The sequence below is a fragment of the Leiobunum rupestre genome, chromosome 9 (genome assembly GCF_980474605.1).
Source record: "Leiobunum rupestre chromosome 9, qqLeiRupe1.1.hap1, whole genome shotgun sequence".
Lineage (NCBI taxonomy): Eukaryota > Metazoa > Arthropoda > Arachnida > Opiliones > Sclerosomatidae > Leiobunum > Leiobunum rupestre.
In genome coordinates, this window is record NC_143392.1 from 54,975,142 (window position 1) to 54,989,134 (window position 13,993).

Genomic DNA, 13,993 nt, shown 5'->3' on the forward strand with positions numbered 1-13,993 from the left:
TAACCAGACACCGTTGTCGTCGATGCTGGTTATCGTGCAGGGTTTCCCATTTATAATCAGCTCCCCATAGGAGACAGCTTGCTGGAGGAAGGCCAGAGTGGTAAAGGTAAGAAGGTAGCAGCTTTTCCCAACAGGTTGAAGAGTCTCCAAACACTGAGGTCCAAGTTTAGAGTAGAAGGTTTGAGCAACGTCCAGGAATCCGGCGTCGACTTCAAGCCGGGCAGTCCGCTTCTTCACCTCTGCAGCCATGATGGCTTTAGAGGGGTCGTCGGGTAAAGTCAAGTCCCAGGAAGGAACAGCGTCAAGTGAAAATGGCAGGAATCGGCCAAGTCAGGATACAGCGTGGAGACCAGGAACAGCAGCGACAGGTAAGTGTCAGCAGGACCAGGACCAGGAACAGCAGCGGAGTCAGGAACAGCAGAGGAACCGGAAACAGCAGCGGCAGCTTCAGAAGCAGGAACAGGAACGTCAGGATACCGGCAGGTAAGTCAGCATCGCAGGAACTAGCTGTATAGCTGGAAAACTCGCTTAACGGCCTTTCGGCCAAGATTTCAGCGAAATAGCTGGGAACAGATACTACACTTTGATCTTAGCCAAAAGGCCGAGAAGCGATAACCGGCAAAGGGGGCTTTGGTGGTTGAAAAAGAAAAAGAGTGAGATTGAGCATTCATAAATTTCATAATTATGTTTAAGCAGATTGCTCGTAGTTGGAGATGACAGCGTGTATAACCATCACGTCTGACCAAAGAAGGTAACTTCTTGATTTCAAACAAAAAGATCGACGGCCATCGAGCGTTTTCAGCCGTCAACGGTAATATCACGCGGAATACATTGGTTCTCGACCCATCAACGACGGTAAGCCGCGTCGAGTGGGGTCATTTCTTGGGAGGGAGGGAGACCACCAGGGAACACGGCGTGCCGGTGGCTGATCTCTTCCTCTCACCCTCTTTTTTTTCATTAACGGGGTATTTGAGTCTTTCTAATAAAATTTGTGTATTTTTAAATATTTTCTTTTACGCTGTTTCTAACTAGTTCGCCAAGGCGATAATTTATCTTCGGTTTTCTCTGGGTCTTTTTTTAAATAAGTGGCAACATGGAACCGTGCTTAATCGATAATTAGAAAAAGTAAGATCTTGATCATACGGATTTTCCTCCTGCACGCTTACCAGAACAGCTGTAGAGAAGTGTCATGAGATATGGCACTACGAATTGACCGTGGTTGCCGCGTAGTACGCGCCCCGGCATCAGCAACACAAAAACTCGTTTTTTCCAAACCATCCCGCTTTTAACAGTCCCCTATTTCTACAGCGATAGTACCGCAATCCTCGCTAGGTAACTCGATGTAAATAACTTATATGGTGTCCGTTTCGAGAACGGAGTTACCATGGTTTGGGAGGGGGTAATTTTTTTAAAGGGGAAGACGTGTTGCCAATGCGAATGTCGAAAAGCGGCCGGCTGTGAACTCCTAATCATGTCTCCTGTTAGTAACGAAAGTGACTTAAAAAAAACATACCGTTGGTAACGTACGACAGTTAAGGTAAAAAATTACAAAACAAATCCGTCCGAATCTTCAAAATGATCTACTAGCCAATGACGACTTTCCCTCTTATGACGTCAGGAATATATATATATATATATATATATATATATATATATGGTGTTTGATTTTAGATTCATTGAGCGAGGTGGGCCGATCCTGGAAGAACTGCAATACCAGGCCAACCCGTGGCGGAGGTGGAGCAAGCTCCGACCTCTCCGCCGCCGTCCAAAAATAAGTTTAATATCTTGGGCCCCGATGGGACCCGTATCAGATATTAAGCTGATAAGAACAGATACTACACTTTGATCTTAGCCAAAAGGCCGAGAAGCGATAACCGGCAAAGGGGGCTTTGGTGGTTGAAAAAGAAAAAGAGTGAGATTGAGCATTCATAAATTTCATAATTATGTTTAAGCAGATTGCTCGTGGTTGGAGATGACAGCGTGTATAACCATCACGTCTGACCAAAGAAGGTAACTTCTTGATTTCAAACAAAAAGATCGACGGCCATCGAGCGTTTTCAGCCGTCAACGGTAATATCACGCGGAATACATTGGTTCTCGACCCATCAACGACGGTAAGCCGCGTCGAGTGGGGTCATTTCTTGGGAGGGAGGGAGACCACCAGGGAACACGGCGTGCCGGTGGCTGATCTCTTCCTCTCACCCTCTTTTTTTTCATTAACGGGGTATTTGAGTCTTTCTAATAAAATTTGTGTATTTTTAAATATTTTCTTTTACGCTGTTTCTAACTAGTTCGCCAAGGCGATAATTTATCTTCGGTTTTCTCTGGGTCTTTTTTTTAAATAAGTGGCAACATGGAACCGTGCTTAATCGATAATTAGAAAAAGTAAGATCTTGATCATACGGAGTTTCCTCCTGCACGCTTACCAGAACAGCTGTAGAGAAGTGTCATGAGATATGGCACTACGAATTGACCGTGGTTGCCGCGTAGTACGCGCCCCGGCATCAGCAACACAAAAACTCATTTTTTCCAAACCATCCCGCTTTTAACAGTCCCCTATTTCTACAGCGATAGTACCGCAATCCTCGCTAGGTAACTCGATGTAAATAACTTATATGGTGTCCGTTTCGAGAACGGAGTTACCATGGTTTGGGAGGGGGTAATTTTTTTAAAGGGGAAGACGTGTTGCCAATGCGAATGTCGAAAAGCGGCCGGCTGTGAACTCCTAATCATGTCTCCTGTTAGTAACGAAAGTGACTTAAAAAAAACATACCGTTGGTAACGTACGACAGTTAAGGTAAAAAATTACAAAACAAATCCGTCCGAATCTTCAAAATGATCTACTAGCCAATGACGACTTTCCCTCTTATGACGTCAGGAATATATATATATATATATATATATATATATATATATATATATATATATATATATATATGGTGTTTGATTTTAGATTCATTGAGCGAGGTGGGCCGATCCTGGAAGAACTGCAATACCAGGCCAACCCGTGGCGGAGGTAGAGCAAGCTCCGACCTCTCCGCCGCCGTCCAAAAATAAGTTTAATATCTTGGGCCCCGATGGGACCCGTATCAGATATTAAGCTGATAAGAACAGATACTGAATTTGTTTATTAAAAATTTCAATAAAATACAGTACCCTGTCAGATAGTTCCTGTTTTTTTAAATTAGTTTAAATTAAAACAGGTCATTAAATAGATATAAAATTTAAAAAGTATAAAACTAATTAGTTCATAGAGATAAAACAGAGGTAAAGTTTAAAATTAATAAAAACTTCAACGTGAAGATTTCCCTTTTTTGGTTTCTTTGGTGGGAGTGGTACTGCGTGGGCGTTTTTGGTAGTTTTGGATTTCTAGTTTAATTTCGGCAAAGTATTCGGCTATGGACCAGTTAACATTACCGTCCTGGCCATAGGGTACTGTCTTGATGTGTTCGATAAGCATATGTAGTTCTTGTTTGGTTAAATGTTTTATAGGTGGTCTCGTTCCTGGTATCCAGGTCGTAGGATCATATGGAGGTCTGGCTGTTGCGGTGATTTCTTTTGAGGTGGTACCGGAGTCGGAGTTGTTCTTTTTTGGTTCGCTGTTTGTTGGTTCAGGTTTATTTTTAGGTTCATCGGGTTTTGGTGCTGTTTTCAGGGCATCGGAGTATTGGCTGGTTTTGACTGGAGGATCTATGGTCTTTGGAGAAGGTGTTGCCAGGAAAAAGCTGCTGTCAGAGGTTTTGGAGTCGTTTGATTGGGTAAGTATTTCAGGTGAGCGTGATGGTTTTTCTTTCAGGTCTTCTTCTCGAGTGGTGGCGTTGGTAAGTATAGGTGTTGAACTTCTGTGGTTTTCAGGATCTTGGGGTAAGACGTCTCCGGTTTTTGTCTTCTCGGCCATCTGGTTTCTCTTTTTTTCGCAGGCGGAAGCCACGTGCCCCTCCTGGTCACAAAAAAAGCACTTTTTGGCAACCCCGGTATAGTATACCAGGGCCCTGCTCCTTCCAAAATAAAGTACATTAGGTATCGTTTTGTGCATTTTGATTTTTACCGATCTGTCGCCGTTTTTAATTCCTTTAAATTCCTTGTATTCGTCTAGGCGGTGTGCCTTAATTTCGCCGTATTGTCGCAGGGTCGTCAAGATTGAATCCCATTGAATCCATGAGGGAAGTTGCTTAATGGTGAGCCAGGCACCGTCGTCTTCGACGCTGGTGACTTTACATGCGGAGTTGTTAACTGATATTTCGCCGTAAGAGACAGCTTGCTGCATATATGCGAGGGTCGTGAAGGTTAGTAGAAAGGTATTCTTGCCAACAGATTGAAGAGTGTCAATGCTGTCCGGTCCGAGTTTCCCGTGGAAGGTTCGGGCAACTTCCACGTAGCCAGCGTCGACGTCCAGTCGGGCGGTCCGCTTCTTCACCTCTGCAGCCATGATGGCTTTAGAGGGGTCGTCAGGTGAAGGCAGGTCCCAGGAAGGAACAGCGTCAGGTAGTAATGGCTGGAATCGGCCAAGTCGGGATACAGCGTGGAGACCCGGAACAGCAGCGACAGGTAAGTAGCAGCAGAACCGGGACCAGGAACAGCAGCGGATTCAGGAACAGCAACGGAACCGGAAACAGCCGCGGCAACTTCAAGAGCAGGAACAGAGACGTCAGGATACCGGCAGGTAAGTCCGCATCACAGGAACTAGCTGTAGAGCTTGGATACTCGCTTAACGGCCCTTCGGCCAAGATTTCAGCGAAATAGCTGGGAAACAGATACTACACTTTGATCTTAGCCAAAAGGCCGAGAAGCGATAACCGGCAAAGGGGGCTTTGGTGGTTGAAAAAGAAAAAGAGTGAGATTGAGCATTCATAAATTTCATAATTATGTTTAAGCAGATTGCTCGTGGTTGGAGATGACAGCGTGTATAACCATCACGTCTGACCAAAGAAGGTAACTTCTTGATTTCAAACAAAAAGATCGACGGCCATCGAGCGTTTTCAGCCGTCAACGGTAATATCACGCGGAATACATTGGTTCTCGACCCATCAACGACGGTAAGCCGCGTCGAGTGGGGTCATTTCTTGGGAGGGAGGGAGACCACCAGGGAACACGGCGTGCCGGTGGCTGATCTCTTCCTCTCACCCTCTTTTTTTTCATTAACGGGGTATTTGAGTCTTTCTAATAAAATTTGTTTATTTTTAAATATTTTCTTTTACGCTGTTTCTAACTAGTTCGCCAAGGCGATAATTTATCTTCGGTTTTCTCTGGGTCTTTTTTTAAATAAGTGGCAACATGGAACCGTGCTTAATCGATAATTAGAAAAAGTAAGATCTTGATCATACGGAGTTTCCTCCTGCACGCTTACCAGAACAGCTGTAGAGAAGTGTCATGAGATATGGCACTACGAATTGACCGTGGTTGCCGCGTAGTACGCGCCCCGGCATCAGCAACACAAAAACTCGTTTTTTCCAAACCATCCCGCTTTTAACAGTCCCCTATTTCTACAGCGATAGTACCGCAATCCTCGCTAGGTAACTCGATGTAAATAACTTATATGGTGTCCGTTTCGAGAACGGAGTTACCATGGTTTGGGAGGGGGTAATTTTTTTAAAGGGGAAGACGTGTTGCCAATGCGAATGTCGAAAAGCGGCCGGCTGTGAACTCCTAATCATGTCTCCTGTTAGTAACGAAAGTGACTTAAAAAAAACATACCGTTGGTAACGTACGACAGTTAAGGTAAAAAATTACAAAACAAATCCGTCCGAATCTTCAAAATGATCTACTAGCCAATGACGACTTTCCCTCTTATGACGTCAGGAATATATATATATATATATATATATATATATATATATATATAAATGGTGTTTGATTTTAGATTCATTGAGCGAGGTGGGCCGATCCTGGAAGAACTGCAATACCAGGCCAACCCGTGGCGGAGGTGGAGCAAGCTCCGACCTCTCCGCCGCCGTCCAAAAATAAGTTTAATATCTTGGGCCCCGATGGGACCCGTATCAGATATTAAGCTGATAAGAACAGATACTAAATTATTTTATTATAAATACTGAATTTACAAACTACACTTTGATCTTAGCCAAAAGGCCGAGAAGCGATAACCGGCAAAGGGGGCTTTGGTGGTTGAAAAAGAAAAAGAGTGAGATTGAGCATTCATAAATTTCATAATTATGTTTAAGCAGATTGCTCGTGGTTGGAGATGACAGCGTGTATAACCATCACGTCTGACCAAAGAAGGTAACTTCTTGATTTCAAACAAAAAGATCGACGGCCATCGAGCGTTTTCAGCCGTCAACGGTAATATCACGCGGAATACATTGGTTCTCGACCCATCAACGACGGTAAGCCGCGTCGAGTGGGGTCATTTCTTGGGAGGGAGGGAGACCACCAGGGAACACGGCGTGCCGGTGGCTGATCTCTTCCTCTCACCCTCTTTTTTTTCATTAACGGGGTATTTGAGTCTTTCTAATAAAATTTGTTTATTTTTAAATATTTTCTTTTACGCTGTTTCTAACTAGTTCGCCAAGGCGATAATTTATCTTCGGTTTTCTCTGGGTCTTTTTTTAATAAGTGGCAACATGAACCGTGCTTAATCGATAATTAGAAAAAGTAAGATCATAATCATACGGAGTTTCCTCCTGCACGCTTACCAGAACAGCTGTAGAGAAGTGTCATGAGATATGGCACTACGAATTGACCGTGGTTGCCGCGTAGTACGCGCCCCGGCATCAGCAACACAAAAACTCGTTTTTTCCAAACCATCCCGCTTTTAACAGTCCCCTATTTCTACAGCGATAGTACCGCAATCCTCGCTAGGTAACTCGATGTAAATAACTTATATGGTGTCCGTTTCGAGAACGGAGTTACCATGGTTTGGGAGGGGGTAATTTTTTTTAAAGGGGAAGACGTGTTGCCAACGCGAATGTCGAAAAGCGGCCGGCTGTAAACTCCTAATCATGTCTCCTGTTAGTAACGAAAGTGACTTAAAAAAATCATACCGTTGGTAACGTACGACAATTAAGGTAAAAATTACAAAACAAATCCGTCCGAATCTTCAAAATGATCTACTAGCCAATGACGACTTTCCCTCTTATGACGTCAGGAATATATATATATATATATATATATATATATATATATATATATATATATATAAATGGTGTTTGATTTTAGATTCATTGAGCGAGGTGGGCCGATCCTGGAAGAACTGCAATACCAGGCCAACCCGTGGCGGAGGTGGAGCAAGCTCCGACCTCTCCGCCGCCGTCCAAAAATAAGTTTAATATCTTGGGCCCCGATGGGACCCGTATCAGATATTAAGCTGATAAGAACAGATACTGAATTTGTTTATTAATAAATCAAATTTGGTACAGTACCCTTGTCAATTTTTCCTGCTTGTTAAATTAAATTAAGTTAGAGCAGGTCGTAATTTTCTTTTGCAAAAGATTAAAAACATATTAGTTAATGGTCTAAAAGAATAACAAAAAGTTTAAAAATTGAATTTCACTGGGTAGATTTTCCTTTTTTTGTTTTCTTTTTAAGAGTTGTGCTGTGCTTTCGCTTAGGGTAGCTTTGGAGGATGTCATTAACTCGGTCTTGGAGGTCGTCGACGAAAAAATCAATGGAACTAATTCCTGAGGCGGGTTCTTTGTCAAGGCGGTTGGAAAGGATTTGGAGTTCGGCTCGCGTCAGCTTTTCTAGGTCAGGGTTGTCTCCCTGAGTCCAGGTCTTTGGGTCCCACCTCTGGCCGGTCGTTGCGCTGGTACCCTCCTTACTGGTGTCGGTGTCGGTATCGGTGTCGGTGTCGCTCTTGAGTGGTTCATTTTCGGATTGTTCGGATTGGTCGGAGGGATCGGCTGCTTCTTGGTCAGCTTGGCTGGAATCAGTGGTTTTCGGTGGATTAGCCGTGTCGGGCGGGATGTCTTTGGCTTTAATCGCCTGAACGTTCTCGGACTCTTGGGCCGAAGAAGCACCCTGGCCTTCAAGTATGACTGGTTGTTTTTCTTCTAGTGTTGCCTTCTTTCTTTCGCATGATGTTGCCGTGTGGCCTATTTCGTCGCAAAAGAAGCATCTTTTTACAACACCTCTGTAATATACAAGGGTGCGGATTCGCCCGAAAAACATAACATTAGGTATGGGTTTGGTCATAATTAGTTTGACAGATCTGTCTCCATTTTTGACACCTTTGAGTTGCGGATATTCATCAAAATGATAGGACTTTATATTACCATACTGGCGCAATGTACTTATAACTGAATCCCACTGGATCCACTTGGGGAGGTTCTTTATGGTTATCCATATGCCGTCGTCATCGATACAGGTAAGTTTCCATTTTTTATCATTGGTTTGCAGTTCGTCACATGAAAATGCTTGTTGGAGAAAGGCCAGGGTCGTGAAAGTAATCAGGTAAATTCCTTTACCCATAGGTTGGAGAGTGTCTATACTCTTCGGTCCAAGGTGGTCGTAGATAGTCCGAGCAACGTCCAGGAAGCCAGCGTCGATTTCCAGGCGAGCCGATCTTTTCTTCTCCTCCGTAGCCATTTCAGGCTAGGAGAGTGTAGATTGGTGAGTAGAGCTCCAAGAAGGAGCGGCGTCAGGTAGGTCCCAGGTAGGTATTTTTTTTCAGGAACAGCAACGGAACGGAGCAGCACAGGAACGGAACATGCAGCAAGGCAGGAAACAAACTCGCCAAAAGGCGTATAAACACTTCTCGCCCCCCGACTAAGATCTCGGTATAATACTGCAGAACAGATACTACACTTTGATCTTAGCCAAAAGGCCGAGAAGCGATAACCGGCAAAGGGGGCTTTGGTGGTTGAAAAAGAAAAAGAGTGAGATTGAGCATTCATATATTTCATAATTATGTTTAAGCAGATTGCTCGTGGCTGGAGATGACAGCGTGTATAACCATCACGTCTGACCAAAGAAGGCAACTTCTTGATTTCAAACAAAAAGATCGACGGCCATCGAGCGTTTTCAGCCGTCAACGGTAATATCACGTGGAATACATTGGTTCTCGACCCATCAACGACGGTAAGCCGCGTCGAGTGGGGTCATTTCTTGGGAGGGAGACCACCGGGGAACACGGCGTGCCGGTGGCTGCTCTCTTCCTCTCTCCCTCTTGTTTTCCATTAACGCGGTATTTGAGTCTTTTTAATAAAATTTGTGTATTTTTAAATATTTTCTTTTACGCTGTTTCTAACTAGTTCGCCAAGGCGATAATTTATCTTCGGTTTTCTCTGGGTCTTTTTTTAATAAGTGGCAACATGAACCGTGCTTAATCGATAATTAGAAAAAGTAAGATCATAATCATACGGAGTTTCCTCCTGCACGCTTACCAGAACAGCTGTAGAGAAGTGTCATGAGATATGGCACTACGAATTGACCGTGGTTGCCGCGTAGTACGCGCCCCGGCATCAGCAACACAAAAACTCGTTTTTTCCAAACCATCCCGCTTTTAACAGTCCCCTATTTCTACAGCGATAGTACCGCAATCCTCGCTAGGTAACTCGATGTAAATAACTTATATGGTGTCCGTTTCGAGAACGGAGTTACCATGGTTTGGGAGGGGGTAATTTTTTTTAAAGGGGAAGACGTGTTGCCAACGCGAATGTCGAAAAGCGGCCGGCTGTGAACTCCTAATCATGTCTCCTGTTAGTAACGAAAGTGACTTAAAAAAATCATACCGTTGGTAACGTACGACAATTAAGGTAAAAATTACAAAACAAATCCGTCCGAATCTTCAAAATGATCTACTAGCCAATGACGACTTTCCCTCTTATGACGTCAGGAATATATATATATATATATATATATATATATATATATATATATATATATATATATATATATATATATATATAAATGGTGTTTGATTTTAGATTCATTGAGCGAGGTGGGCCGATCCTGGAAGAACTGCAATACCAGGCCAACCCGTGGCGGAGGTGGAGCAAGCTCCGACCTCTCCGCCGCCGTCCAAAAATAAGTTTAATATCTTGGGCCCCGATGGGACCCGTATCAGATATTAAGCTGATAAGAACAGATACTTAAATTTGTTTATTAAGAAAAGCATATTTACAAATTATTCTACACGGAATCACATTATAAATTATTGAAATAATCCAAATTAAAAATTCGCGAAACGTTAATAAGCAAGAGTTGTACAAAGTCTAGTTTTAAATTGCCAAAAATTAGGTTACGTTTAAATTTCCAGGGACGTAAGTATTGAGTTACTTTTAAATTTCCAGGTACGTAGGTATTAAGTTACTTTTAGATTTCTAGGTAAGTTAGTTTTCCAATTACAATTTTAAATTCCAGGCACGTAAGTATGAAGTTACTTTTAAATTTACAGGTAAGTAAGATGTCTAATTTTAATTTTACAGTTCCAGGTACGTAAGTATTAAGTCACTTTTAAATTTCCAGGTGTTTAAGTATTAAGATACTTTTACATTTCCAGGTAAGTAAGTTTTCTAATTTAGATTTTAAATTTCTAGGGACGTAAGCATTTTAAATTTAAATTTAAAATTCTAGGAACGTGAGTATTCCAATTTTAATTTTAAATTTCTAGGTAAGTATTCTAATGGTAAGGTTTGCTGCGAATAAATTCAAATAATTAAAGTTGCTATAGCAAGCTTTGTGTTCAGGTAGGTTGGTGTTATTCCTTTAAAATAACATTTTCGTTTTTACTAGATGATTTTAGGAACTAAACCATTATTTGGTTGTCAGGAACTTTTTTCCACTCAATATTAAAACAAAAGTTTTATATTATTATTTACCACTTGAACAAATGGTTTATGAGGATGACACCAGTATTCTTGGAATTTGTCCGGAGTCAGTCTTATTTTGTCAGCGCGAGCTCTCGCCACCAGATGGAGCCGAACGCGTTCGAGGACCACGAAAGCGGCATCTCGCTTGTTTTCGAATACAAGCCGATTTCTTGACTTCCACACTTGGAAGTTGACTTCGGCTAACAGAGCAAGTGTGACGTAAACTAAAGAGAGCGGGACTGGTAGAGGTGTGAAGTAGCGCGTTGCCTCCCACGAAACGAATTTAACGCCGAGGAAATCGCGCACGCGGTTGCGTAATAGCTTCGGATTTTCACAGTCGTATAAAAGATGGTGCAATGTCTCATTCTTCGGGCAGAAAGGACATGACCGCGTCGTGCACATGCTACGGTCGTAGAGGACGTCTCTGGCCGGAACCACGTCATGAAATACCTTGAAGGCGAAATCCCGACGCGGCCCGGTAATAGCGTTAGAGTTGAGACGGCGAAAAGCGACTTCCCACTGAACATGGGGATGGATTTTGAGAATTCGGGCTTGACTGGTCGGTCTAATAATTTCTTTGACGCTTTTATTACTGATCTTTAGAAGATCAGCGTCTGGCTTTTCGGATAAGATTAGAGACGCCGTTTCTTTTATGGAAACATAGAGCGGATGGACGTCGGAAGCGTGGCTCACAGACACGTCCCAGGGTACGTTGAAGATCGTTTTGGAGGTGGTGGACAAGTGGTGGGCGACGGAGGCCCGAACCGGATGGTCGCAGGCAGAGAGGCACGAAGCGTAACGCGTAAAGGCGAGACTTCGGAATTCACTCGCGATTAAGGGGACTCCGAGACCGCCTTCCTGACGAGGAAGAGTAAGTGTCGAGCGGGCAATCAACTCTTGCTTGTCTCCCCACACGAAGGAGAAAATGCCTTTGTTGACATTGGTGATCGCGGCGTCCGAATACTCGATAAGAGGGACGGGATAAGTCAATTTTGGAAGCGCTATTTGTTTGATAAGCTGAATTCGCGTGCGAAAACAGAATTCGTTATTGGTCCACGAGTCGAGTGACTGGTGGAATTTGGCGACGAAATTGGCTTCGTTGGCTACAGCGACTCCTTCGGGAGTGAACAGGATTCCCAAGATTTTGACGGGTTCGTTGGTCTCCTTCACAGGTAATTGCGTCGGGACTTGTTCTAGGAGCATATTTCCTACTCGAGCGAGTTGAGTTTTGGCGGCGTTAAACTTGCTACCAGAAACCGTGCAGAACTCGTCGAGCACTCCTAGCGCAACTCGGACGGACGAGATGTTCTCGAGCAAGAGGTTAGCGTCGTCGGCGTGAGCGGCGTAAACTTCACGCTCAGAGGCCGGGATTCCCGGACAATGAAGACCGCGAATCATCGGACAGTGACTCACCGCGAAGAGAAACGGCTCTAGCGCGATGCAAAATAAACTGGGAGACAGGGGACAACCCTGTCGGACGCCCCTGTTGATCTCGAAGGGAGCTGACGGGTGAGAATTTATTGTCAATGTACTGGTGTTTTGTGTATACATGTTTTTCAGAGTGGCGACGAATTGTCGACCGAAACCGAAACGAGCGAGAGTTTCCCAGAGATACTGGTGAGACACTCGGTCGAAAGCTTTTTCGAAGTCCAACGTGAACAGGAAGCCGGAAGCGTCACGCTCCGAATAATCCCGCAAAATGTCACGAATCATTACTAGATTATATAGAGGCTGGCGGCCCCTAACCCCGCACGTCTGATTAGGGCCAATGATGGAACCGGTTACTTTTGACGATCGCGAATCTAGGATTGACGCGAACAGTTTTCTGTCCGTGTTAATGACAGTTATCGGACGCCACGCCGACGGAGAAGCTTTGTTATCGGGGTCCTTGCACAGCAGGACGACTTTGCCCTCGCGGAAGGAATCCGGAAATGGCGCGTCGTTCAAGAGATCGTTGAAAAGACTGAGCAAAATGGGTTTCAGATCTGGCCACATGAATCGATAAAATTCTGCAGGCAGACCGTCTGGTCCGGGAGACTTCCCAGATTTAAGGCGACGCAAAGCGTGATTTACGTCGTCGTCGGAAATAGGCAGTTCTAAGAAATCACGGTCTAAGTCCGATAGAAGTGGCATTTGTTCGCAATAAGTAGCGAAGAACTGTTCCGGGTTCGGAGTTTGGTCGCGACTGTAGAGATGTCGATAGAAATCGACAAAAGAGTCGTGAATTACCGTGTCATCTGTCGAAATGCCAGCGGCGGTGTTTACTTGTCGAATATCAACGCGTGGTTTCAAAGATTTCATGCGTCGGTAAAAGGAAGCCGAGAACGACTCTTCGTCATCGAGAACAGTCGCGAGCGAGTGATCTTGTTTATCGCGAAACTGCCTTCGGTATTCGGCGCGGAGAAGAGACGTAATCTCCTCTTTAGCCGCGACAGTTTCGGTCGTTTCCGGTCTCACTCTTGAAACCTTCTGGAGCGCCCATCTGAGGAAAGCGATTTCCTGACGGTGTTTCGCCGCGCGTTTTTTCCCAACTTGACGGAAATAGCGCGCGCAATCTATCTTTGCAGCTTCCCACGCGAGAGCAGAATCGACTTTGGCTAGAATACGTCGTAGTTCGATTTTATGAGATTCACGGTCTTCGTCTGTCAACAAGGCGGTGTTAAGTCGCCAGACACTCGGACCGCGCAGGCGCGGTGGTGAAACACGGAAGGACATAAGAACAGCGTCGTGATCCGAAATATGCCGTAACGGCAAAATATCGGCGCATTGCGTAACAACGTCCTCGCTGTTGGGCACGAAAAAGGTGTCCAGACGTGAATTGGCCCGAGTCGAATGCCAAGGGTAGACCCTGGTGGTCGGATGGAGATGACGCCAGGCGTCGTGGAGGTTCCAGTCTGTTAGGACGGAAGCTAACGTAGAGGCACTGAGATCCGGAGGACCGACGGAAAGGACGTCGCGATCCAACAGATACTACACTTTGATCTTAGCCAAAAGGCCGAGAAGCGATAACCGGCAAAGGGGGCTTTGGTGGTTGAAAAAGAAAAAGAGTGAGATTGAGCATTCATATATTTCATAATTATGTTTAAGCAGATTGCTCGTGGCTGGAGATGACAGCGTGTATAACCATCACGTCTGACCAAAGAAGGCAACTTCTTGATTTCAAACAAAAAGATCGACGGCCATCGAGCGTTTTCAGCCGTCAACGGTAATATCACGTGGAATACATTGGT

The 13,993-nt window shown here is 44.4% G+C and overlaps 3 non-coding genes and 6 pseudogenes across 3 annotated transcripts; all 9 read right to left on the reverse strand.

The window, feature by feature from the left end:
- Positions 1-510: 510 nt before the first annotated feature.
- LOC149931135 (U2 spliceosomal RNA) lies at positions 511-613 on the reverse strand (annotated as a pseudogene).
- A 1,067-nt stretch (positions 614-1,680) lies between these two features.
- Positions 1,681-1,872, reverse strand: LOC149931136 (U2 spliceosomal RNA). Its single transcript, XR_016476162.1, has one exon. It is a non-coding gene; the product is annotated as a U2 spliceosomal RNA (small nuclear RNA).
- Positions 1,873-2,962: 1,090 nt separating this feature from the next.
- Positions 2,963-3,149, reverse strand: LOC149931137 (U2 spliceosomal RNA). Its single transcript, XR_016476443.1, has one exon. It is a non-coding gene; the product is annotated as a U2 spliceosomal RNA (small nuclear RNA).
- A 1,541-nt stretch (positions 3,150-4,690) lies between these two features.
- LOC149931138 (U2 spliceosomal RNA) lies at positions 4,691-4,794 on the reverse strand (annotated as a pseudogene).
- A 1,075-nt stretch (positions 4,795-5,869) lies between these two features.
- LOC149931139 (U2 spliceosomal RNA) lies at positions 5,870-6,096 on the reverse strand (annotated as a pseudogene).
- A 1,083-nt stretch (positions 6,097-7,179) lies between these two features.
- On the reverse strand, positions 7,180-7,360 carry LOC149931140 (U2 spliceosomal RNA; annotated as a pseudogene).
- A 1,274-nt stretch (positions 7,361-8,634) lies between these two features.
- Positions 8,635-8,788, reverse strand: LOC149931141 (U2 spliceosomal RNA; annotated as a pseudogene).
- A 1,099-nt stretch (positions 8,789-9,887) lies between these two features.
- LOC149931142 (U2 spliceosomal RNA) lies at positions 9,888-10,070 on the reverse strand. Its single transcript, XR_016476497.1, has one exon. It is a non-coding gene; the product is annotated as a U2 spliceosomal RNA (small nuclear RNA).
- A 3,575-nt stretch (positions 10,071-13,645) lies between these two features.
- Positions 13,646-13,770, reverse strand: LOC149931143 (U2 spliceosomal RNA; annotated as a pseudogene).
- Positions 13,771-13,993: the final 223 nt, after the last annotated feature.